The sequence below is a fragment of the Rhinolophus hipposideros genome (genome assembly GCF_964194185.1).
Source record: "Rhinolophus hipposideros genome assembly, chromosome: 5".
Lineage (NCBI taxonomy): Eukaryota > Metazoa > Chordata > Mammalia > Chiroptera > Rhinolophidae > Rhinolophus > Rhinolophus hipposideros.
Window position 1 is genome coordinate 27,170,745 of NC_138051.1, and position 24,544 is coordinate 27,195,288.

Genomic DNA, 24,544 nt, shown 5'->3' on the forward strand with positions numbered 1-24,544 from the left:
ATGAGTGTATTTTAAATTATAAGAATAATAAGTGTTCAATGTGTCTTTCCCAAATTCAAACCATAAAAAAATGTGTGAAGCGTGAGAGTTATAGGGGAAGAAGAAACTTTCCTTTAGCCACCCTTCTAGGTTTTTTTCAGCTGGTCTAATAATCAAATAGACATGTGACAGGTTTACAAAAGAAAATGACCAAATGTAATTACATACATACTTATGGAAGCCCCACATACATGAGTGATTCAGATACAGGAAGAGACAAGGAGGCGTAATTGGCATTCTGAGCTAAGGATGAGGTAAGGCCCTTGGGATTTCACAGGAGAGGAAGGACATTCACAGGACGATAAAAAGAGCAAATGTTCAGTAATTAGAAGTTTTCCCTGCCCTATAGATAGGTCATAAAAAGTTATTTCCAGTGATAACTCATTATGGGCAAGGCCCCTAATTTACATTCTTTAAGGGAGAGGTAAAACTTTCCTATGAACCTCCAGGGTCTTGATTGCCGTCAGCTCTAAATAATTTACATGCCAAAGTGGCACATTTTGGGAAAACCTGTTCTGAGCCACTTGAGTCCCACCTTTGAAACTTCCTGAGAAGTTTCCTATTCCAGAAGTTGGTTGATAGTTGGTTCCATATCACATTAAATCAGTCTCAGTCTGGAGAACAGGTCAGTTCGATTAAACAGTTGTGTCTCATTTCAGGAGGCAGTGATGCAGGTGGGTTCCCAAAGTTAGGCCTCTGGTGCAAGCAGTTGGGTATTTAATAAGAGGCATCTCTATGGAAGGAAAAGGGGGGGAAAGGGTAATAATTGTAGCAAACTGCAATCCTGGTTTCTGAGTTCTAAAGGCAGGCAATTGAGAAGATTTCTAGATGTCTGGGTCGAAGCATCTTTAGATAAGGTCAAGGCAAGGAATGACAAACTGACAGCTTTTCCTGGTCTGCAGTTTGAATGTCTCTAGTGATCTTTATGAAACAGGCACAAAGATTTCCCATATATGAGCGGTTGTGGTGATTTCTCTAAAGTTTATATAAAGTTGTCCTCTGTTGGCTTGCAAGGCTTTGGGGAAAGACCAGTTTTAGTTCTCAGTGATTCCAAGTCAAAAGATGGGAGAAAAAATGGAATTGTTAGTTTGGGGAGTCATCGGCAGATATTGGAGGGAACTAGAAGAATTCATAATCCTGTCAGGTAGAAACAAAACCTCAAAAGACAATTGGTAGTTATCCTCGTGCAGACCCACCCTTTGGAATGACGCCCCTGATGTGGGCTCTGCACCTGATCACCTGTGCTTGCTTTTCACCAGCCCTGAGGCCCCTTGCAAAGGTCTTCCTGAAGAGCCATTCCACCTCAGGAGCTTTTCCTGGGAGAACTGTGATGAAGGGAAAGACCCTGTGGTGATCAAAAGCCTGAGTGTGTAACCTAACCCCATTGCCAATCCTGGGAGTTGTCTGTCGGTGCCCAGACCCAGAGGAGTGTCACGCTAAGGCTCCTCAGAAGGCAGAATTAACCATGCAGGAGGAAATGGCTGGCTTCTCGGTCAAAGTCCCATATGTGGGGCAAACTGGTAGCTGTACCTATGAAGACATCTGTGATATACGTGACATTTTCATTCCCCTTCAAGAGTCCTGCCCAGAACCTTTGCACACCTATAGGCTTTCCTGTGGTGTCCCTTCAAAGAAGACATCTACTCATTGCCCAAGAATGATGTCACCCTGCCCAACCTGGAGCTGCCTGACTGGCTCAATACCAGGAATTATTGCATCCAAAGCATCCTAAGCAGGGTAAGAAATGTCTGGGCTGGTTCAAAATCAATGTCTCACTAAAGGGCATCAGCTACAGCAGAATAAAGGGGTGTGAGAGAGGTATTCCTCTTCCTCTGTCTTATGTTTGCAAAGGCCAAATTCCAATTCTCTGTTCTTCTTCAATCCCCTTTCTTCAATGATGCCACTAACCTCGCTGAGAATCATTTTGTGTCACATACATTTTGGGCATGGGCAAGCAACCCTAATCTGAGGGAGGATGAGCTTGGCTGTTCTTGATAGCCCAGGGCATCGACTGGTCTGGACACTTCATTTTCCTCCTCACTCTTACTGCTTTCTAAGATTTTTAACTCATTTCTAAATAATCAAGGAATAGGACCAACTTGTTTTGCGACCCCAAGTTCAGACTGACCCATCTTGATCTCCTGAAGTACCTTTATGATTTTCTCATTAAATTTTTTTTGTCACTGACTTAAAACCAAAAAAAAAAAAAAGGATAATGAACACAATTAGAAACTAATATCCACAAAGATATATTACTGAAACATAATTTTTCTTTTTAAAATCACCCTCATTTATACCAAAGGTAACCAAATGAAGACTAATTTATTTGCAAAATAATTTACCAATAAACTTGACCTGTCATTTGCATAAATACAAGAATAACAATTGATCATATAGGTTCTTTTAAATCTGCTATACTGAAATTTTTCATAAGGAATCTCCATATGAAACTTTAAAAGGTGTCTTAAGGCCAGAAAAGCCAAAGCAAGGATTTGCCACCAGGCTTCACCTAGAATATCTTTAGATTTGGGTGAGTGCCTCTATTCTTAGTATCCCCAAAATATCTTGAGGTCCCTGTACCTGCCAGGAAGTGACCTTCTTTACTCACTTGGTAAGGCTTCTGGGAACCCTATAAACAAAGTACCAGGATAATATTTCCAAGGATTTTATTGGCTTCCACAACTCAATTTTAATTCCATAAGATCATATCTGAGCCTATGCATGTTTCTCTCAAATATGACATTCCAGTAAAAGCCTTGGTAATATAACCAGTTTCTAATTGTGACCTGTTACAAGAAGAACAGAGTCTTATTGAACTTATGCAAATAAAAATATTACCATGAAAATAAGAATACTCACTGAGAGTTTCTGAATTCTGGATGGATCAAGTAGGGAGAAAAAAAATAAATGTGTTCATTCTGCCTACAAAGGTATAATTTACCAAATTGCTATAAGTCATAGTTTAAGAGAAAAAGTCTCCTTATATCTGGAAAAACAAAAAAGTTAAGGAACCAGCAATGTTTCAAACAAAAATTCATAAAAATTGTAACCATCCTCATCAGTTCATTTAGTCCCATGTAATTAAGACTTGTTCTGCTTAATCTAGTTTTTCCATTAGTTCTCTCAATCTTGCCTGATGATTGCGGGGGATAAGGAAGGTCAGTGCAATTCCAAGAAGTTTGCCAGGCTATCCGTTAAGGCTTGTATGATTTGTTCGGTGAAGTGGTGCATTGATCACTAAGACTGTGGAAGGTGTACCCCAAGTGGGGAACACATTTTCTACCAGTTTCTTTGCCACTGTGAGGGCATCAGCCTTGCAGCAGGGGAAGGCTTTAACCCACTCAGAAAACATACGCACAACAATAAGAACATATTGATAACCCATACTAAGAGGCAGTTGAATGAAGTCCAGCTTAAATGTGCTACAGTGAATGGACTGCAAAAAAAAAAAAAAAATGGGGTTTGCCAGGGAGCTTTGAAGAAATAAGTGGCCATCTTGGGTTTCCCATAGCCCCGACTACTCATTTACGTTATAGGCATTGTTCACCCATCTCAGTTTCTCTGATTTAGAAGCAGACTAAATCAAGGTATAAGAGCATTAGGATGGCACTGAGGGGTCATTTTTTGTAGGAGCAAAATGGACTTCATCCACATGTGCCATAATCTTTATTAAATTTTGTTACTGCTGCCTTTGCATGAAATAGATGGAAGAGAGATTAAAAAGAAAATGACTAACTTTAATTACATACATACCTATGGGAACTTCTCGTGTATGTGAGGTTTCTACTCTCTCATGTATATATTCATTTGGACATCAGGTGATTCCGTTACCAAAATTCCATCATACCACATATTCAACATTTAGCCTATTTTTTCATTTACTATTTTAACAATCATTTCCCCCTGTCATTATACATTTTCATGAACATCATTTTTAATGACTATAATGGTTCTATATATGGAAACAATTTCCTACTATCAGTCATGTAGGTTGTTTTCAATTTGAGGATTTTATAATTAGTACTGCAATTAACACCTGTTAGAGTAATCTTTATTTGCTTCTCAGATAATCTCCTTGGGATCTACTCCTGCCCGTAAGATTGTTTTTACTTAACAGTTGTATCAATTAACCTTTTTTCCAGCAGCAAATAAGAGTCAAATACATGCCCTGTATTTGATGGAAGCCATCATCACTAGCAATAATTTTGTCTTTTGTTTTTCTCAATCTTTGCAAATTTGATTGATTGAAAAATAGTATCCAATTGTAATTTTAAATTTTATTCCTTTAGTTATTACTGCACTTATTTCTTTACTCATGAATTTTAACTGCTTGTATTTCTTCTCTTAAGAATTTTTCTTTGCCCATTTATTGTCTCAGGTTATCTTTGTTATCTGCAAAACAGGTCAATAATAGTACCAGCATAATAGAATGTGGTGAGAATCAAACTTTGTTTGTTCTGCCCAATTTGTTCTGGTATCTTCTGGACAAACCCTGCAGCGTCTATGTTAGGGTCTCAATGGATTAGTCTGAGGAACCTCATTCATTCTGCCACCCCACCCCATGTTGTTTTGTTCACAGAACTTATGGTTGTAAAAATTATATTTTTCAATGGCTTACTTGTTTTTGGCCCGTGCCCTGTACCCCCTTTCCCACTAGAACCAGGTTCTAGTTCCTTTTTCACTGGTGTTTCTCTACCACAAAGCAGCATCTGGTGTAGAGTAGGTACTCAGTAAATACTTGCTGGATAAATAAGTGAACCTTCTTTTCTCACTGCCACGATCTCTTGTCTGTGTTAAATACTTAGGCACTGTCAGCAATTACCTGTTTCTCAATGGCAAGTCATGAAGCCCCCACACACACCCTGCCACATCTACACACACTCCCTCATGTTTCCAGGCTCTTGTTTATGTCTCCATCTGTCACACTTGACAATCTTAATTCAATGCACCACCACCAATTACACTCTAACATTCCACTGCTCAGTGTCACACATCTGGTACAGTTTCTACCAAGACCTATCGTCTCTAGTAAAGAATAAAGAGAGAAGAAAGAAAAGAGGAGGAATGACCTGATCTGGCTGCCTAAAAATTATTGTCCTCACACAGAAAGGAATGAGGTCACCTGAATGTCATGTTGGAATCCCTGAGCTAGGAACAGGCTGTGACAGTAACAGAGAGATTTTCTCTATCTTCTGCCAGACGATGTGTACTTTTCTGAGACCAAGGGTGGAGCAAAGAGAGTCCACAACTGTGCTTCTCAATGCTACACCACTGATGTGGCAGTTTGTGGACATCTTCCCAGAATCCAGTACATAATCTTCCTGTAGCCTACTCATCAGAACTGCTGCAATTAAAAAAAAAAAAAAAAGCAAAAAACAAACAAAAGAAAATACTTGTACATTTTCAGATGGATTTTAATGGCGTGTCAGCAGAGGACAGATAAGGTACCATTAGCATTACCTCTATTTTAAATTGAAAGTCTTGCTAATGTTTGATTTTAAATTAATTTTCTTTAGCGTGAAGTAAGAGACAGATATTGTACATTTTTTTGGACATTTTGTCCTAGTTTACTTTTGTTGTGTCAGAATGATTATGAGTGGTTTCAAATATATTTCAATATTGTAAAATGAATTCCACTATAATTAATATACTACTGTGGTCTGTAGTTATAAGTAATCGTTTTTGAGACCCAATAATTAAATAATTAAATTGCAGAATTTCTTTGACAAATTAAAGAGCAGGGAGAACATATAAATTGCTTTTGGAACGTAACCTGAATATTCTCTTGTGAAAATATGAACTATGCTTTCAGAGAAAGCATACCCCTAGTTCTCCCAATTACTAAGCACCCCCCAACCACTTAGCTCCTCTGTGAATTGAATGGAAGTCCACATCAGTAAACCTACTTCAAAATTATATCCTGGCCACCCTCAACTCCAGATCCTTCCATCTTGAAACAAGGAAAAATGCCCTTTTTTCCCATTGTTCCATTTAAATGACTCTACAAACTCATGAAAATATTGCATGTTACTTTAAAATCACACAGCTACACTTTTACTAGTTTGGAGATTCTGCTGTTGTTAGCCAGAGAGTCAAATTCCCTCTTGAGCCCCATCCTGTTACCACATCCTAAACATCCATTTGATGAGGCTTGCTATCATAGCCCACAGCCAGCATGCCTGAAACTGAAGCAGACTTAGATGTTGCTTCAATTTCTTCCAGATCTGACCTGGGCTCAAGACCTGGAGAACAGGTATATCACAGCCTGGGAGTAATTAAGTGGGGAAAGAGGTTTACTATGATCTTTAACAAGACTCACAGGACAAGCTAACTAAAATATCCTTGGTCATATATGTGATGATAAACTATACCTCCCTCCAAGTCCTCTTGTCCTGTTGTTGAGTCATTATATCTAATTCCATCTCAGCACTTTTAACGTTTCTCACAAATTGATGACCTAATACTTCATGCCAGAATATTCTTGGTTCTTCTGGGAATCTAAGACATTTTTATTATTATTATGCTTTCAGGGATGTTGATGTCTACAATACAGAAAATGTTAGGAACTTGCTGTCTGTGAAACTAGAACTAACAAAACTATGTTGTTCTGGGTAACATGAAAACAGTCAAGAGATAAATATGTCTCTAACAAAATCACTCTTTTATTACCCTAGGAGCTCTCTGCAGTACACAGATACAGATGCTCAAAGGGAATAAAATCACTCGCATTGATATACATCATCCACTAACATGTAAAGAGAAAGTAAAATGACACACAAATACATAACATTCTAAAATAATTTCACAGGAAGATGTTTAAAAGTCTCAAAGTTCTCAGTTTATAAAATCAATTTGTAGAAATTTTTAATACATCAAGGATTTTAGTATGTCAGTAAGACCTAGCCTGGTAACTAATGATTCTGGAGGATTCAATCTAGACAGAACGATCTTTTTTCGCAGTATCTTAAAAGACATTTAATCTCAGATGTTCCCAGATTATTCTTCAGAAGAGTTCAAAAAAATGGCTTTGATAGAGATGGCTTTGAATGTGGGCAGATCATCATTTCGAAGAGGAAAATGGAAAGTAGGTTGTGTCAATGACAGCAAAGAGCAAACACAGGTCCAGGAAGCGGTAAGCAAGGTCAGGCTTTAAACATGGCAAGAGGTGTGCCTTAGAATAAGAACGAGTTGAAAATGCTAAGTGAGCTGCCTAAGCAGGTGAGCTTTCAAGTTATCCTGCAGGACTTCTAATACACATAGAGATTAAGACAGGTTCATCCAGAGGAGATATGGAGGGGAGATTAAATAATTTTTCTCTTGAAAAGTAGTTTTAGAAACCCTGAGGAAAGGAAGCATACTGACCTGAATTTAATTCATGAACCTGACCTAAGTGTGAGTGAACCATAGACTTGCTGAGTAGGCCTTGAAAGTCATGTAGCCCAAGTACCTGTGCCAGTGTTTCCCAAAAGGCCAGCCTGAGAAACAGCCTTATCAAACCCACCTGGGAGGACATTTTTAAAATGTAGATTCCCAGGTTCACACTATGAAGATTTTTGATTCAGTTGGTCCCAAGCATCTCTACTTTACCAAGCTCCACTGTTGGAAAAGAAACTTGGAAAGAGGGGATGGATCAGATTGGCAATGCTCAGGACCTAAGATTTCTAGCCCACTTGCTGCCTGGACATAGGGTGAATTTCCAGGCAGGAAGTCATGTCATCACATGATATCCAGCAAGAGGCTGGAGCATGGTGACTTGTAGAGCTTTAAGTACAATTAGGCTGGCAGAGGCCAGCAGTTCTACCCAAAAGTCTAAAAGAGGAGCAGTCACGGCCACAAATCGGGTTCAAAGAAAGATACCCAGTCCTGAAAGTTATCTGGCCCTGAGGAGGTTATCCATGCAGGGACACGCGTAGAAGGACCAAAGAGGTACACGGAAGTGGGCAAAGCTGGGGCTTGGTCATGAGAATAAAGCAGAAGCCCAGTCTTCAAATCTAAGACAGAATTAAGTGGGAGCCATATTTGTTGAACACCTTCTCTGTGGAAAGTACTTTTCACAGGTTGTCTCACATCCCCTTGAGTTACCTTCAAACACACTGATTTAATCGCCAGTTAATAGGTGAAGTGAATTCAAAGGTGACCATAGGCTAATTTTTTTTCTCTCTGGGCCACAGCCATCATCTTTAAAGTGAGTGGAATAATTCTTACTCTACAGAGTTTGGGAAAGGATAAAATACGGCAGTATGGTCCCTGGTACATAGTGATGTCTAAAAGAAATTTCATAGTTTCTAAAATGAAATCCTAAACTTATGTTGTCCTATTTTGCAAGACATTGTGTTCAAAAAACTACCACAGCTTTCTCTATCAGCTTAAGTTCCCTGTTAACTAATCACATCTTTTGCACCAACCACATTTCTCACCACTCCTCCAAGACCCACATGCCATGCAAGGCGATCAGAGGGAGGTTTCCCTGTCCTCACCAGTGTCTAGGTGGTTATCCTCACCTGTACAGCCTTCCCTTCCAACTTCTTTATATAAACAGCTAAACTGTATTAAGCGCATCCTCTGTGCCAGGCACTGTACTGAGTATTTTAATGGTATGATTTCTTTCAAGGGTCACCCATTACCCTATCAGGTAGGTACTATTATTTTAACCGTTTTACCAGTGAATAAACTGAAGCTTTAAAAGAGAGCAGCTTGCATAAGATTACACATTTAGTAAATGGCAGAGCCAGGACTTGGCCTCCGTTTTCTCTGTGGTCAAAGCCCTTGCTTCCAGCCGGTGCTGTGCTCTCTGCTGTTGACCAAGTTGTCTGTCACTCAAGGCTGAACTTGAACCCCATTTCCTCCATGATGTGTTAATCACCTTGCCTAGGCTTCACGGGGATCAAAGGCAACACCAAAAAATTTATTTAAGTACATCAAAGTCTAGAAACCAAATAGAGAATCGGTGAGAATACTTCATTATCCCTTGCAAAAGGTGCCTCCGGGCAAAGAGGGAGATAGTGAAGCTCACTGAATACGTAATGGCAGTCTTTTCCCATTAGCTGAACCTTGTTGTTTTAAACAGTTACTCAGAAGCATGAAAACAAATAGTAATAAATGCTTTAGGAAAATCACTCTATAAGATTTGGTGTTAACACCATTTTAAGTAAAGATGGTGTTTAGGATGAACACATCAAAATCTGCTCAGTTGTCAACTCTGAATCCTACCTTTCTTCCTGTGTTAGGGCCTCCTCACGCATATCTGCAGCCCTAGCCTCCATTAGGAGGAATTCACAAGCCCTAGTTTCACACTCTCTGACTGAGGATGGTCACCATTTATGCCACTCTGTCCCTGACCTTATACTCAGTTTCAAAAACTGAGATAATAGATAAACATATACATAAGTTTATATACTTATACACATATGCATTGGTCTATATCTCTATATCTATGCCGATCAATCTAGCTATCTATCTATATAGATATAACTGTATGACAGTCACCTGGTAGATAATTTGGAACCTTAACAAACATTTGTAAAGGGCTTACTATATGCCAGCATTTGTATTAGTCACTAGAAAAAAAATTAGAATAAGATCTGGCTTTTGTCCCCAAATAGTTTATGTTCAATATTATGCATCTATTTAGTCATTAAAGTAATCTTGTGACACCGTTACTCTTTTAAACTGAATAAAAAGAGAGCTAGGGACACCCAGAGAAATTAAATAATTCGTTCAAGGCTATACAGAGAGTAAGTGGTAGATGACTCTGTCCCCAAAACACAAACACGTGTAGCCTCAATGTGCTGCCTCCAAGCCTTTCCAAGATCTGGTCTCCCACTTTGATCCTGTTTCTAGCAGTTCAATCAACTTATTGATCCCTTGGCCTGATTCTTCTCCCAATAACCCTTAAACTTATTCTTGAACTTCCAAATTCTAGTGGAAGGACCTTCCCTAGGGATTGAAATTTTCCACTAAACTCCAGGTGGCACTCTGTCACTTGAGGCCATGTTTGTCTGATGCTGGTTGCTGGGCCCTCTGTGTTCTTCTTTTCTGGTATCTCTTCTTCAAGGAGGAGAGGACCACAGTGCTGATTCCGTTGGCCCATCCAATGGTTACCTCCCTGCTGCTCCTGGTCTCAGTTGCCTATGTTGCCTCAGTTGCCTCAGTTGCCTGATGACCCCAGTTGCCTATCTCCTCGCCACCTAAATAGCACACTCTGCCTAGCAGCCTACATGCCCTCTCGGGCCTCTAGGCCTGCCTTGGTGTGATCAAGGTCTTTTGCAAGTGTGCCTCACCCCAATGTGGTTAATCACCTTGCCTGGACAGACCCCAAGACATAACAGGAAGAACCATAAATGCATTCAATCTTCCTGCAGCACAATCTGTCAGTAAATAACAGGAGATATAAAATGTCAGGGGACAAAAGGGTTCTGCACCAAAGGAGAGAGAGAAACCTGGCAGGTTGGAAGGAATGGTCTAAATCAGGGGTGTCCAAACTTTTTTCAACGTTTTTTACCAAGGGCCACATGTGGTAAAATACACAAACAGCCGGGCCATTCCTCGAGGTGAAGTATGTATTGCCTCACCTGATTTATTTAAGTAAACTAAATATATTTTTGGAATTTGCTGCGGGCCAATTAACAATGGATTGAGGGCTGTAGTTGGCCCACGGGCCGCAGTTTGGACACCCCTGGTCTAAATCAATCTCTCTTTTACATACACACACACTGCCTCTCTCTTTCACACATTTTCTCTCATAGTTGTGGTTCTCTAAAACTAAAGAACAGAGCAAGGAGTTCCACGCAGAACCACAAGAAATGGGTCAGAGTGACTGAATCTAGTGGTGCTTAAACATCAGGGCTTCTCACTTGCGCTGGTCTCTGTGAATATGGGGGTTGTCTAGTATTCTAAGAGATAAAAGGAAGCCAGGCTATAACAGGAAGCATTTTATGTAAACATTTCTGATAAATTGTCTAAAGAAAAGATTAAGAAAGGAAGATGACTCTCCAAGGAGCCATATTGTGGTTTATTTTCTCATTGTAAGTATTTATGTTCATACCTAAGTAAGTATTGATACTTTTGTATTATATTAAGAAAACTCCGCAAATTGAATAAGCTATGGGTTCCACCATGCCTAGATCTGCTTCTGGGCAGGAGAATACTGATACTAAAAAAGCAAGGAAACTCAAAAAAGTGTTCAGATCCAAAACATCAGGAGGGGACTCTGAAGTGCCAGCCCATCAGAAGGAGCAAAGGCAGTTAGGGACATTGATGTGTCGTGTCTGGGATCCAAGAATCTAGTTACAAGCAAACAAAATGGGAAGAATTCAAAGAATTGCCTGGGTAATTGTAGTTTGCTATGCGGTATCCCCAGTCTGAGCAGAGAGCAGTGGGAGGGCTGACTGGCATAAAATGATCAGGGCAAGGCAGGCTGTCAGGGACCCAACGAAAAGCATTGGGGTTGGTGGTGAGGCTGTCATCCAAGTAGAGGACACGAGGAAAGGAGTGCCATGCACAGATTGTGCAGACGTAGTGGGGGATGGGAGAGGAAAGCCATTGACTCACCCTAAAACACTGCACCCCAATAGTGGAGTTGGATGCCTTACACTCTTTTAGGTTGTATCAGGGACGACTCAGGGAGAATGTAGTGCTAAATTAACAGGATTGGGGAAGGAGGCAATGATGGGGAAGCAAGATAAGCAGGAGAACCTCACCTATAAAGTGGGAATAGGAATATAACCTATCTCATAACATTGCTTAGATTATTCAGTCAATGCTATAGGGAAAATGTGTAACCTAGTGCTTTATGCAATCCTGGAGAACCACTCAAGCGCTCTTGAATATGATCCTACCTTGAATATGATCAAAAGGAGTTAAAATCACCTGGTAAGGGGATCCAAGATGGTGGAGCAGATAAAAACTGTGCTTGCCTCCTCCCATGACCACATTAAAATTATAACGACATTATAGAACAATCAACCTGGAGAACCATCTGAAGTATAGCTGAACAGAAGTCCCATAACTAAGAATATAAAGAAGCCATGTCAAGACTGAAGCATATTCAACATTTAATAAATCTTAAAAAAAAAAAAAAAAAATTATCCTGGTATGAGAGTTGCAAATTCACTCAAGGAAATAATGCAGTAAAGAAAGAGCAGCTGTGTAGCCGGTTAGCTCAGTTGGTTAGAGCGTGTGCTCTGAACAACAAGGTTGCCGGTTCAATTCCCACATGGGATGGGCTGCGCCCTTGCAACTAGATTGAAAACGGTGACTGGACTTGGAGCTGAGCTGCGCCCTCCACAACTAGATTGAAGGACAATGACTTGTCTTGCAGCTGATGGGTCCTCGGAAAAACGCACGGTTACCCAATTAAAAAAATTTTTAAAAGAGCAGCTAATTTTACTTCTAAAAAGAAATCACCAATACAATACAAAAATGTCATTTATGTGTTTCCTTATTGATTTAATGAATTTCTTGATAAAATTTTAACTGCTCAGTTGATGAGTGATTGGTTAGTTTTCCTTTATAGTAACAGTAATAGTCTTAGTTTTCCTTATAGTATTGACTACTATTACTATACTTTATTTTCTAAACTATCCTTTGTTTTCTATTACTATACTTTATTTTCTAAAGGATATTGTACTGTAATATCATGCTGTCTTTCCTTGTGGAAAAAATTAGAAATTTCCTTCCATGTCAACAGTTCCCGAGGTGTTTGTGGACCTCGTGACTGCTCTTCATGGCAGAATGTGGAGCTTCCTGTGAGTTGACTTGCCAATATCTCTTTATAGGTAACATCTCCAACACCTGGTCACTCAGAGACCCCCTCCTCAGGAGGACACCTTGATCTCCAGACCTGTCTGCCAAGGTCTTTGGAAGTGACCTTATCCCCATCTGAAAGGCTGGATTCTAATTCTGTCTGATCACAGCAGGCTGGGTTTCAGCCTTCCAACAGAACTGCTTAGACCAAATCGAGAAATACAAGGGTAAGCTGCCGGAGGACATCAGAATGTTCGAGTCTCAGATTCTGATTCAGTTCAGATGGACCCTTTGGCTTTCCTCCCATGAGGGAAATATATTTAATATTATTAAGGAAAAATTTCCACTAACTGCAGTTATGTTCAAAGCACTCATGGAAAATACTTTGAATGCACAAGATTTCTCTCATGGAAGAATATTCATCATTTCAGAGGAGGAAAAGGAGTTACTCATAAATTTATCCCACCTACCCTAGTATCCATAGTTAAGGGAATTAATTTGGCTTTGCCTTATCTTTATGACAAAGTAATTTTTGCCTGACCTCTCAAATTTCCCTCACTCTGGAGGTTATATAACCAGAAAGTGTGGTAGTGAATTCTCAAGAAGGATGACAAAGGTGAAAATGGGGTAAAGTGGGGAATCACCAATCACAAGAGCCTAAGTGTACAGGTTCTGGTAGTCTTTTTTTTTTTTTTAATAAAAGATTTTATTGGGGAAGGGGTACAGGACTTTATTGGGGAACAGTGTGTATTTCCAGGACTTTATTGGGGAACAGTGTGTATTTCCAGGACTTTATTGGGGAACAGTGTGTTTTTCCCAGGATCCTTCAGCTCCAAGTCAAGTGGTTGTCCTTTCAATCTTAGTTGTGGTGGGTGCAGTTCAGCTCCAAGTCCAGTTGCCATTGTTCAATCTTAGTTGCAGGGGGCGCAGCCCATCATCCCTTGAGGGAATCAAACCAACAACCTTGTGGTTGAGAGCATGAGCTCCAACCAACTGAGCTATCTGACTGCCCAGGAGCTCAGTGGTAGCTCAGTGGCAGCTCATTGTCTTCATTCTAGTTGCAGGGGGCGCAGCTAACTGGCCTATGTAGGAATCAAACTGGCAACCCTGTTGCCCAGAGCTCACTCTCTAACCAACTGAGCCACCCATCCACCCCTGAGAGTCTTCTTAAACTGTATCCATAAGCCATAGCAAGATGCTAAATCTCCCCATCCACTTTTTTTCATTGAGAAGTTTTATTCCTTTTTGAAAGACAGGAAACATTTACCCCAGCTTTTATTTATTTAAATGGGAGACATCACTTACATAAAGAAGAAACTACGGTGAAAACACTGCTACTAGCACTATATGTTATTTTCTAAAATTATTTATAACACCACCCTCAGCAGATATAGTCAAAATTTAAAAAGAATCGTATAGTACAAAATGAATCCAACTCAATAAAGTCAAAGCCAAATCATTGTTCTTTAGTGTTTATGAGAACCTCAAAAATGTACAGCATAGGGAATAGAGTCAATGGAATTATAATAGATATATAAGATGTCAGAGGGGCAATAGATTGGGGGAGGGGAGCTATCACTTTGAGAGGGATGAAATGTCTAACTAGTACATTGTTTTGTACACCTGAAGCTAATAAAAAAAAGAAAGAAAGAAAAAGAAAACGTTTAGGAATACATATGGCTACAGTAAAACTGTGTAAAAGGAAAAGCAAGATAACATGCACACTAGATTCGGGGGGGAGGTTAGGGTGAGTCAGAGGGACAGATTGGTGGGGGAAACCATAGGGTTAGTGTAAGTTAGTGTCAGTACTTTAACTCTATTTGTGTGTGTATGGGAGGGGAGAATGGGCTTGAAGGTATTTGTTCATTAGTAAAGATCTAATAGCTGATCAAATAAAAAGTAAAAGAGAGCCCTGTATGGACCAAAAGAAAAAAAAATGTACATGAAATGAAAAACTTCTTCTGAAATAAAACAGTTGTACAGAATTCGGCTTAGTGCTTTGTATTCAGTATGTGCCAAATAAACTTTTACTAAAATTTTCACCAATAACTCTGATGACCAATACACATTTATATGATCTTAAGTGAAATCTGTGCAGCCGCAACATAATTGAGTTAATTCAGTATTATAAAAGCTACCACAATTTGCCAAAATGATACTGTCAATTCCTTCTTATTTAACTAGTTGATTTATAGATCCCATGTTCCATTTTATGTCTGACCTCAGAAGGGTGTGCAAACATAATGAAAGCGAGTGAAAACGGAGGACACCTACAGATGAAATTCAAAATCTAAATTCGTAACAGTGTGGACATCAAGAATAAAAGAACTCTTGCCATATACTCTCCAGGGATTAAGAAGGCAACAGGCTGTCCCTGTAGCCAGAGCCTCATGTTTGAAGGAGGAAACAGCCCTACAGCGACTCCTCCAGGCAATTCTGTACTCTGCTGTAGAGAAAAATCCAATCAGGGCATTACCTGATTGGGCACATTGATTTTTGCCCTAATAAGTATAGATTACCTGCCAAGCAATGGCTCCCTTCTAAGTGCACTGCAGAGAAAAGACAACAGATACTCTTCTCACACCTTGCTAGTAGCTTAATCTATTACCTTACATAGTGACCAGAGCAACCTCTGATTAATACAGCTCAGTCAGTTTGGGAATCTGGTTGGAGATGCAGGGAAAACTGTTGCAGTGCTTCACAAATGATTCTGACTTGGAAATACCATGTAAAGGATACTGTAGGAAAAAAAAATAGGTACAGATAAATTGTTGGTATAAGTAAGTATTTCTAAGTGTTCATACAACAAGCAGACCTCCCTGTCTGCCCCTTGAGATAATTCAGTGGTTGGCTTCGAAGATGGCATAATTTTTACTTTGGACTTCTTAGACCTCCAACAGTAAAACTGGCTGCTTTTACAAGGGAAACTGGTCCTGCTAGCTCTCAGTGGTTTCAACCTCAATTTTAGGCAACCAGGAACACATTCCACAATGCAGTGTGAGAGGGAGAGCTCCTGACTGAGCCACCTGGGACTGGTCCTGTCTCCACCAGCAACAATTATTTACTCACCCTCCAGGTCAATTTCTCCATCTTTAACTGAGAGGTTGATTGAGAGGTTATTTAGTGCCATAATACAAAGGGAGTGTTGAGTGCATATATTTTAAGAGCATTCAAATAATTTATAATTCTTTGAATAAGATGCAAACAAGAAAGATTGTTGAGGTAGCCAGGGTGCATAGGCTGTGTGTACAGAGGCAGAGAACGGAGACTATTAATCAAGCAAGTCCTACAAAACCACTCCTACCTCCCACAAAGAAGAGAAAACAATACACACCACACACATACTGTTGCTTATCTCGTTAATCAGAGTACAATAAGTCCTCACTTAACGTCATCCATAGGTTCTTGGAACTGGAGCAAAATGAAGGCTAATAATGCCATTTTTCATCATAGGCTAATTGATATAAACAAGAGTTAAGTTCCTACGGCATCTCATCAACATGATAATAAAACGACTTTGAAGGAAACAACATTGTTCAAGGACCTCCTTTATTTCAGATAAAAGAAGACATCTGGCTGTCTGAATTACCCACAGTTCTCGTAAAAATCTCAGTTTCACATGTGTTGGGATAACATCCATAAAGACAATGTTCTCTTATTTAAGGAATGCTGTCCTAGACCTAAAACCACTTCTTCCCCTTTGAATTTAATTTCTGATGAAGACAAATTATTATGCTATGTTCACCCAAATGAAAACTTGACTTTAAGTTTCCCAGAATTTAGATAATGGATTAAGATTCAGAATCTTCCAGAACATGTCTCTTCAAGGCATCTCTCTAGGGTGACAGACTGAACCCCAGAAATTTCTGGGTGATTCTGAAACCAGAAGACAAATGAGTCCAGGGCTCATGCTGCCAGTGCCGCTCAGCCAATAGACCAACACAGGAGTTGGGTCGTACTATAAGCGTTTATTATTAGAGCACCGGTAGTCTGAAAAGGCAGTATCTGTGATATGGGCCAACGAGCAGCCCCCCGCCTCCCACTGAGAAATGTTTAAGTTTTCTTTCCTGCAGAAATTTTAAGTTTCCTTGTCAAGTTTCCTTTCCCCCAGTTTTTTAGCTCCTACCCGTGCTTTAGGTAATTACCCTAACACTTGTGATTCAAACCTGTTCTTTGTAATCATTGAAGCCTAGTGTTCTCTCCTACCCATCCTGGGCCTATCTCCTGGACAATTAACGACAACTGAATGACTGGTTGAATGGCCACAGGCTCTATAGAGGAAATGGATTTATTAATTTAAATCTATTTTTCCTCATTCAGGGGCCTTGGATACAGAGGACACCCTAGCAAGATTGCCAGTCACAACCAAAGAAGCCAACATGGTCTTCCAGGTGGATCTCGAGACCCCTTCTCCTCATCTGCGATCAGATAGGGCGAGAGTTCCATGAATTCCCCAATAGGGACAGTTCTATGCCCCTGTCCAGCAGGAAGCAGAAACAGAAGAGAACTTCTGTCCCTCAACTTCCCATAGAGATTTTATGGGATCATGTCTCTCAAGGGGAAAACAAGGCAGGCAGTTAGAGATAGGCATCAGGTCTCTGCATTCCTGCATAATCCACAGAATGGGACCCCCCAAAACTTCCCGTTTTCATTGTAATTATCTACCCCTATGAGGAACAAATAGGTACAAAATACCCCAGTAGATTAAACTGGCCACACACACCTGCGCAGTAAAGGCCACAATGACCTTCATTTCACCTGGGCCTCATTATACCATCATTACAATATCATACTTATGCCCGGAAGCTCATTAATATCATAACAGATGAATTCTCCACAGTCTAACAAGATGAGATAATAGCTTCTTGTCAATCACAGGCGTCAATCAAGTGGTTGCATGCCTGGAAAGGAAAAGCCCATTTGAGAGGAAAAGAAGGAATGAACTCTAAGTCCTCGCCAATCTGGGACCTTTGAGCCTTTTGAGCCTTGCTTTTGCTCGGGACCTGCTCCAAACCCTTTAGCGTGTACTTTTCTTTTAATGATGAGCCCTTGAGCCATTCTCTGTTGCTTGGGTCCACTCCTATCTCTTTAGAGAGTACTATCTCTTCTAATAAACTACTCTTTCACCACTTTATTTCTGTGTCCCATTCAATTTTTTGCTCGAATCGCCAAGAACCTGAACATTGCGCCGAGAACAGCCCACTCTCCAGTAACATTTGGAGGTGTTAACTGACTGCTTTCTGAGACCACTGGTGCTCTGATAATAAATGCTTATTCTATGACCCAACTCCTGGGTCAGTCTATTGGCTGAGCGGCACAGGCAGCACAAGCCCCGGACTCATGTGGCCTCCTTTTTCAACTCTTGCAAAGCATTACAATTTAGTCCCATGGTTGTGCTGCCAGGAGATATACATCAAGATCATAACAAATTGCAAGGTCTCTAGACAAACTTTGGGGGATTTTACTGTGGTCATTATTTTAATTTCTGGAAAGAGTTTGTGAAAAGTCTTCCCACACCAAGAGATGGATAAGAGAATGATACACCAATTTTGCACATTCAATTTAACTATTATTCATAGCGGGAGGGGAGGTGGGATTCACTCACTGTGTTGTGCTCTTTCATTCTAAAAATGAATCTACATCCTTAATTTTTCAGACATTTGTGGGGACAGAGTCCCAGAGAGCAGTTTTTGGGTGCTCGACCTCACGTGGAAAGATGATGGCTCGGGTAGTAGATGGCCATCAGCTGTGACTAGTTGGCCATCAGCTATAGCCAATTAGCCATTAGCTACTAATATAATTGCCATGGCTAAGCTAGCAAGTGTGGATTGCAGCTAGCAAGGTTGGTTGGTTGGTTGGTTGGTTGGTTGGTTGGTTGGTTGGTTGGCAGAAAAGCAGACGGCAGGTTATGGATCGTGTGGCTCCTACTTCCTGTGTCTCCAACCCGCCAGCGAGAATATAATGGTATGGCACCCCCATCTATGGCTCCATTGGTGTTCATTTTTGGCCTCACTACATCCTGGGTTCTTATGTGGAAAGCAGGACCAGAGATCCTATGTCATGCAAGGTGTCATGTGGGGTGTCATCTGGGGTCTCTAGTCCCGCTCCCCGCATAAGAACACAGGACATGGTGAGGCCAAAAAGGAACACCCACGGAGCCATAGATAGGGGAGTCATACCACTATATTCTCGCTGGCGGCTGGGTTGGAGACGCAGGAAGCAGGAGCCACACGATCTGCAACCTGTCACCTGCTTCTCTGCTAACCAACCAACCCCTGGCTAACTGCAATTTGCTACTTGGGAGTGTACCACCATGTGGTGGAACTGGCAGATGTTTGCGTCCTGTGTCTCGCCCAGCTACTGCTGACAATATGTAAGCACCTTGGCTGTAAGCCACTATAGTTCCAGCGCGGTGCCCTGAGAAACCCTGACTGTGCCCAGAAAGTAGGTGGACATTGAGGGACACCTCCAGGGACATTACTTGAACTGGACTGGAATTTTTTCTTGTGAGCTGGGTTCCTGACGTAGGGCCGCTTGCAGAAGACGCTTGTCATGTAGATTCTGAGGCGAGACCCTATAGAGGTGGAGTGTGGGCACAGAGTCCCAGAGAGCAGTTTCCAGGATCTTGACCTCACATGGAAAGGTGCTGGCTCAGGTAGTAAATGGCCATCAGCTGTGGCTAGTTGGCCATCAGCTATAACCAGTTAGTCATTGGCCACTAATATAACTGCCGTGGCTAAGCTAGCAAGTGCAGATTGCAGCTAGCAAGTTGGTTGGTTGGCAGAGAAGCAGGCAGCAGGTTGCAGATCATTTGGCTCCTGCTTCCTTTGTCTCCAACCCAGCCGCCAGCAAGAGTATAGTGGTATGACTCCCCTAACTAATGCTCCATGGGTGTTCCTTTTTGGCCTAGCCATATCCTGTGTTCTTATGTGGGGAGCGGAAGCAGAGACCCTGCATGACAACATTTGATACATACATCTGGAAGCCTACACTTCTCAGTTTATAAGACTAATTTAACCTCAATTGTTTTCATAACACAGTGCTACTGGACAGTGGGCCCTCCTCGGTGCAATGCCCAGGTTCTTGGCGTCTCAAGCAAAGAACTGAATGAGATACCGAGGTAAAGTAGTGAAAAAGCAGTTTAGTAGAAGAAAAAGTACACTTCAAAGAAACAGCAGCAGAAAGCAGTGGCTCAAGGGCCATTATTAGAAGAGAAAGTACACTCCAAAGATTTTGGAGTGGACCCCAAGCAAAGGCAAGGCTCAAAAGACACTGACTGGTGGGGACTTAGAGTTTTTATCCCTTATTTTCTCCTGAATGATTAAGATCTAGAACTAGGGAGCCAAGAAACTGAGGGAAAGGAAACTTAAGGAAAGGGAAACTTCAAATCCCTATAGGAAAGAAAACTTGAAAGTTTTTCATGGGGGCAGGGTTACTCGCTTGGCTTGTATCAACAGGTATGTCATTTAGCATAACTTCCTTATCTTTGTCCAAGAGGAAAAAATTTCTTTTACCCTCTAATTTCTTCTGGCTGGTCTAATAATCAAATTGGCATGACACAGATAAACAGGAGAAAAACAAATTGAAATCTAATGATATGTATACTTCCTGTTACATGAAGAGGCCAGGAACACTGAGTAACTCACCAAAATGGTGGAAGCCATCACCTTCAATACCACCTTCAGCTGAAGACAAAGATGTTGGTAGTGGGGAGTCATTTATGGGAGATTAGCAGAAAAAGCACGGTAAACAAGAGGGAGGTGTTATGCAGATTTGAGTCCTTGCCTTCTCCCATTTATAAAAGTTTCTAGAAATTGAGATATTCTCCCCTTCCTGGTATACAGCAAGGGAAACACCCTTGCAATGCAGATTTTCCTTACGAATGCAAATGTCCTTTAAGAGGGTAATTTCTACTTGGTTTTCAGAGATTTTCCAGGCATGCAGTTTCTTAAAACTTAACCAGCTTAAAATAATCCTTATGCCAAAGAGAGATAATTTGGAGTGGCAAGTTCTGCTTCCCTACATCTTCATAAAGTGGGTCATTTTAATAATGCATAATACAAGGTTGGACAATTAAGTTCGCGAACTCATCCTAGAAAAAGTGCTGCACACCTCATTGCTGAGTATCACTATGGTCACCTTCGAAGTCCTCCCCTTGGGAAGCTATGCACAGATGCCAGTGGCTAGTCCACCTTTCAAAGTAAGTTTGGAACTTTCTTTCTGGACTGGCCATCAGAGCTGTCATCGTATTACCCTTGATGTTCTGAATGTCATCGAAATGTTTTCCTTTCAATATTTCCTTTATCTTAAGATAAAGAAAGAAGTCATTGGGGGCCAGATCAGGTGAGTAGGGAGGGTGTTCCAATACAGTTATTTGTTTACTGGCTAATAACTCCCTCACAGACAGTGCCGTGTGAGCTGGTGCGTTGTCGTGATGCAAGAGCCATGAATTGTTGGCGAAAAGTTCAGGTCGTTTTCATCTAACTTTTTCACGCAGCCTTTTCAGCACTTCCAAATAGTAAACTTGGTTAACTGTTTGTCCAGTTGGTACAAACTCATAATGAATAATCCCTCTGATATGAAAAAAACGTGGGCAACATCCTTGCAACAAGTTCACAAACTCAATTGTCATACCTCATAGTTATTGAGAATTTTAATTCAAAACCTTTATGTTGCACTTTACATAGCCTTGGGTAGAAGACAGGCAGCCATCTATATTTATGACTATAAGATGTTACATGTAACTTCCTAAGCATAACCAGGTTGCTTAGAAAAAACAAAATGCTGCTTCTAGAAACACTTTCTGTTAAAGTATCTTATATTCAGGAGAAACTGACTGAACAAATGTGATAATGCATATTTCATACCTACTTATGCTACTACTTTATAAAACCTGGGCTCTGAGTGTCAGCCTTCCACAGCTCCTGTAAACTTGTCAATTTCACCACCAAGTTCCATACACTTGGGAATCCAAACTTTCTCATAACTTACTGCATAAGTCTTACCCCAGACCTGTGCAGAGGTCAAAGTCTCCCCTCTTGGCCTTAATGCCATACCCTTTATTCCAAGCAGTGACCTTGCCCTGGTCCTAAGAGACAGGCTCTCCTTTCAGCTACTATCTCCGACCACCTCAGGTAATCAACCCTACACTGACCTTTCCCACCCTAAGGAGAACCACACTCCTCCTGGATTCATCCTGGACCCTGATTCAGATTGGAGCAACCCAATATTACACAGGAAACCAGAGCAGCAAAAGGAAAAAAAAAAAAAAAGTTTCCTGGCCTACAGTGTCCTAACCTTGCTCAGTAAGGTTTCCTTAAAGATACAACTTGAAGCAATATATGTATACATGTATTCTCCAGAATTCCAGACCAACAAACACTACTCCGTTTAGATTTTCAAGGAAAAACAGGATGCTGGAAAATATGTCAAAATCAAACATCTTGTTCAAATATATAATGTGACTGCAGAAAGCAAGTCAAAGCACTATGTCTATATATATCAGGTTCCAAATGTGAATGGAAAAGGGCCACAGGTTAAACCTGACAAGGTCAGGAGACTGAAAATAACCACATAGGATGGTGTGAACATAAAAATTCCTAACTAAGCTGGGCTATGGAAGGAAGTCACATCTTTAGTCTGTAGCTTCCTTGACAAAACTCAATCTCTACCTTAAGTGAGCCTGTCTATTGTCTATTTGTACCTAAGATAACATCTTTGGAATGTCAGTAATCCCTTTTTTCTGGACCAGAGCAGGAAACTACAAAATCCCTCATTATTATTCTTATCCCCTGATTACCATCTCTACATGATGTAAAAAGTGAACTATTAACTGCCCTGTACTCACCTATGTAAAATAAGTACCTGTCTCTCCAATTCACTTTTATCCAATCCCAGAGATTTTTCTGCTTTGCTTTCTCCTACCCCCTTAATCTACCACCAATGGATTTCATGTAACCCTCCTCCTTTGATTCTACTTATAAAATAAACTGCACACCACCACTTTGTAGAGCATTTTCTCAATCTGTTGATATTTTGCTTCCTGGCAATTGTAAGTTTTGCTTAAACAAACTCTTATAAGCTTTCTCTTAAGCTGGAAGCTTTTTCTTCAACACAAAGTTTAAATATTTGTGGGAAAACATCTTCTTCCTAAATCTATACAGGCCTTCAACTTAAATATGAATATATATACATATACATGTGTGTGTGTGTGTGTATATATATATACACACACACACACATATATATATATACAAAAAAATGTATACACATGAACACTTTGGTCAAACTTTCTGAAGCAGTAGTTTGCCATAATCAGAAGCATCTGGACGCTGATGGTAACCACTTTGAGCACCTCTTGTAATTACAGAAGTCAAGCATAACTGGTATTCATCTTTTGTTATCAGTATATATTGAGTTTTACAATTTTAATAGTTTTTTTTTCCTTTCTTAAAATGTGGATACATTTTTTGCACCCTCTGTGTGTGTATATATATATACACAAAAGGGGTCTTAGCACACTGAAGCTTTTGGGAACATAAATCATAATTTTCCTCCCACCTTTCTAAGTTTTTTGAGTGGGATTAATAATCAAATTAATATGAGACAGATCAACAGGAGAAAATGACCAAATCTGTTATGTATATACATATGTGGGTGCCGTAAGAATATGAAACTCAACTGGTGGCCAGCTGGCTCAGTTGGTTAGAGCCCGAGCTCTCAACAAGGTTGCCAGTCAGTTCCCGCATGAGACAGTGGGCTGTGCCCCCTGCAACTGAAGATTGAAAACGGTGACTGGACTTGGAGCTGAGCTGCGCCCTCCACAACTAGACTGAAGGACAATGACTTGGAACTGATGGGCCCTGGAGAAAAAAGCATACCGTTCCCCAATATTCTCCAATAAAATTATATATATATATATGTATATATATATATATAAATTTAAATATATATTAAATATATATAATTAAATATATACATATATAATTAAATATATATATTTAAAAAAAAAGAATATGAGACTCGAGGAGAAGCAGAGTTTGCCACCCCAAAATAAGCCTTTTCGGGATATTGATTATTTTAATCTGGTTATTTTCAAGAAACAAAAGACTGAGGAAGAAACTTTGATCTGCCCCCTTAACTGCCTGAAAGTATTTAGATAGAGGACCTGCTCCAGGAAGAGAGCTATCATCGTAGATAACTATAGTTTAATATGAACCACTGTGTGATAGAAGGGAACCTAGCAAAGCCCTTTGATCAAATTCTTCTTTGGTCCTACTGTTAAAGATGATCCAACAAATATTTATTTACCAAACAGTTATGTTTCTATTTCCATGTGAATTGCCTTCCTGACCTTTGAAATCCCAAATCACAACCTCCTTCCCCCTTTCCTCCTTAGCTCAAGGTGCCAAGCATGTAAGCCTTAACTGCATGGTCTGTCCTCAGGTCCCATATTCTTAGGGAAACCCCAATTAGTACATAGTTAATAAATTTGGTCATTTTCTCTGGCTAATCTGTCTCATGTCAATTTGGTTAGTAGACCATACAGAAGAACTTATAAGGGTAGAAGAAAAATAACTTTTCTTCCCCAACAGACGTGAGGACACATTGGGCAGTTGAGGCTTATATGCCATTCTTGATTAGGGAGAAGGAGGCATGGGTCTGGGATTTCAAAGGGAAAGTAGGCAATTCACAAGTAGATGAGAACAAGTAAACAAAATTTTGTTGGGCCTCCTGGAACCAATGTGAAACACAAGGGGTT

At 40.4% G+C, this 24,544-nt stretch overlaps 1 pseudogene across 1 annotated transcript; it reads left to right on the forward strand.

Moving 5' to 3' along the window:
- Positions 1-288: 288 nt before the first annotated feature.
- On the forward strand, positions 289-17,231 carry LOC308497829 (ganglioside GM2 activator-like; annotated as a pseudogene). The gene is made up of 3 exons: positions 289-293; positions 1,299-1,857; positions 17,104-17,231. The product of its transcript is annotated as a ganglioside GM2 activator-like (transcript).
- The last annotated feature ends 7,313 nt before the right edge of the window (positions 17,232-24,544 follow it).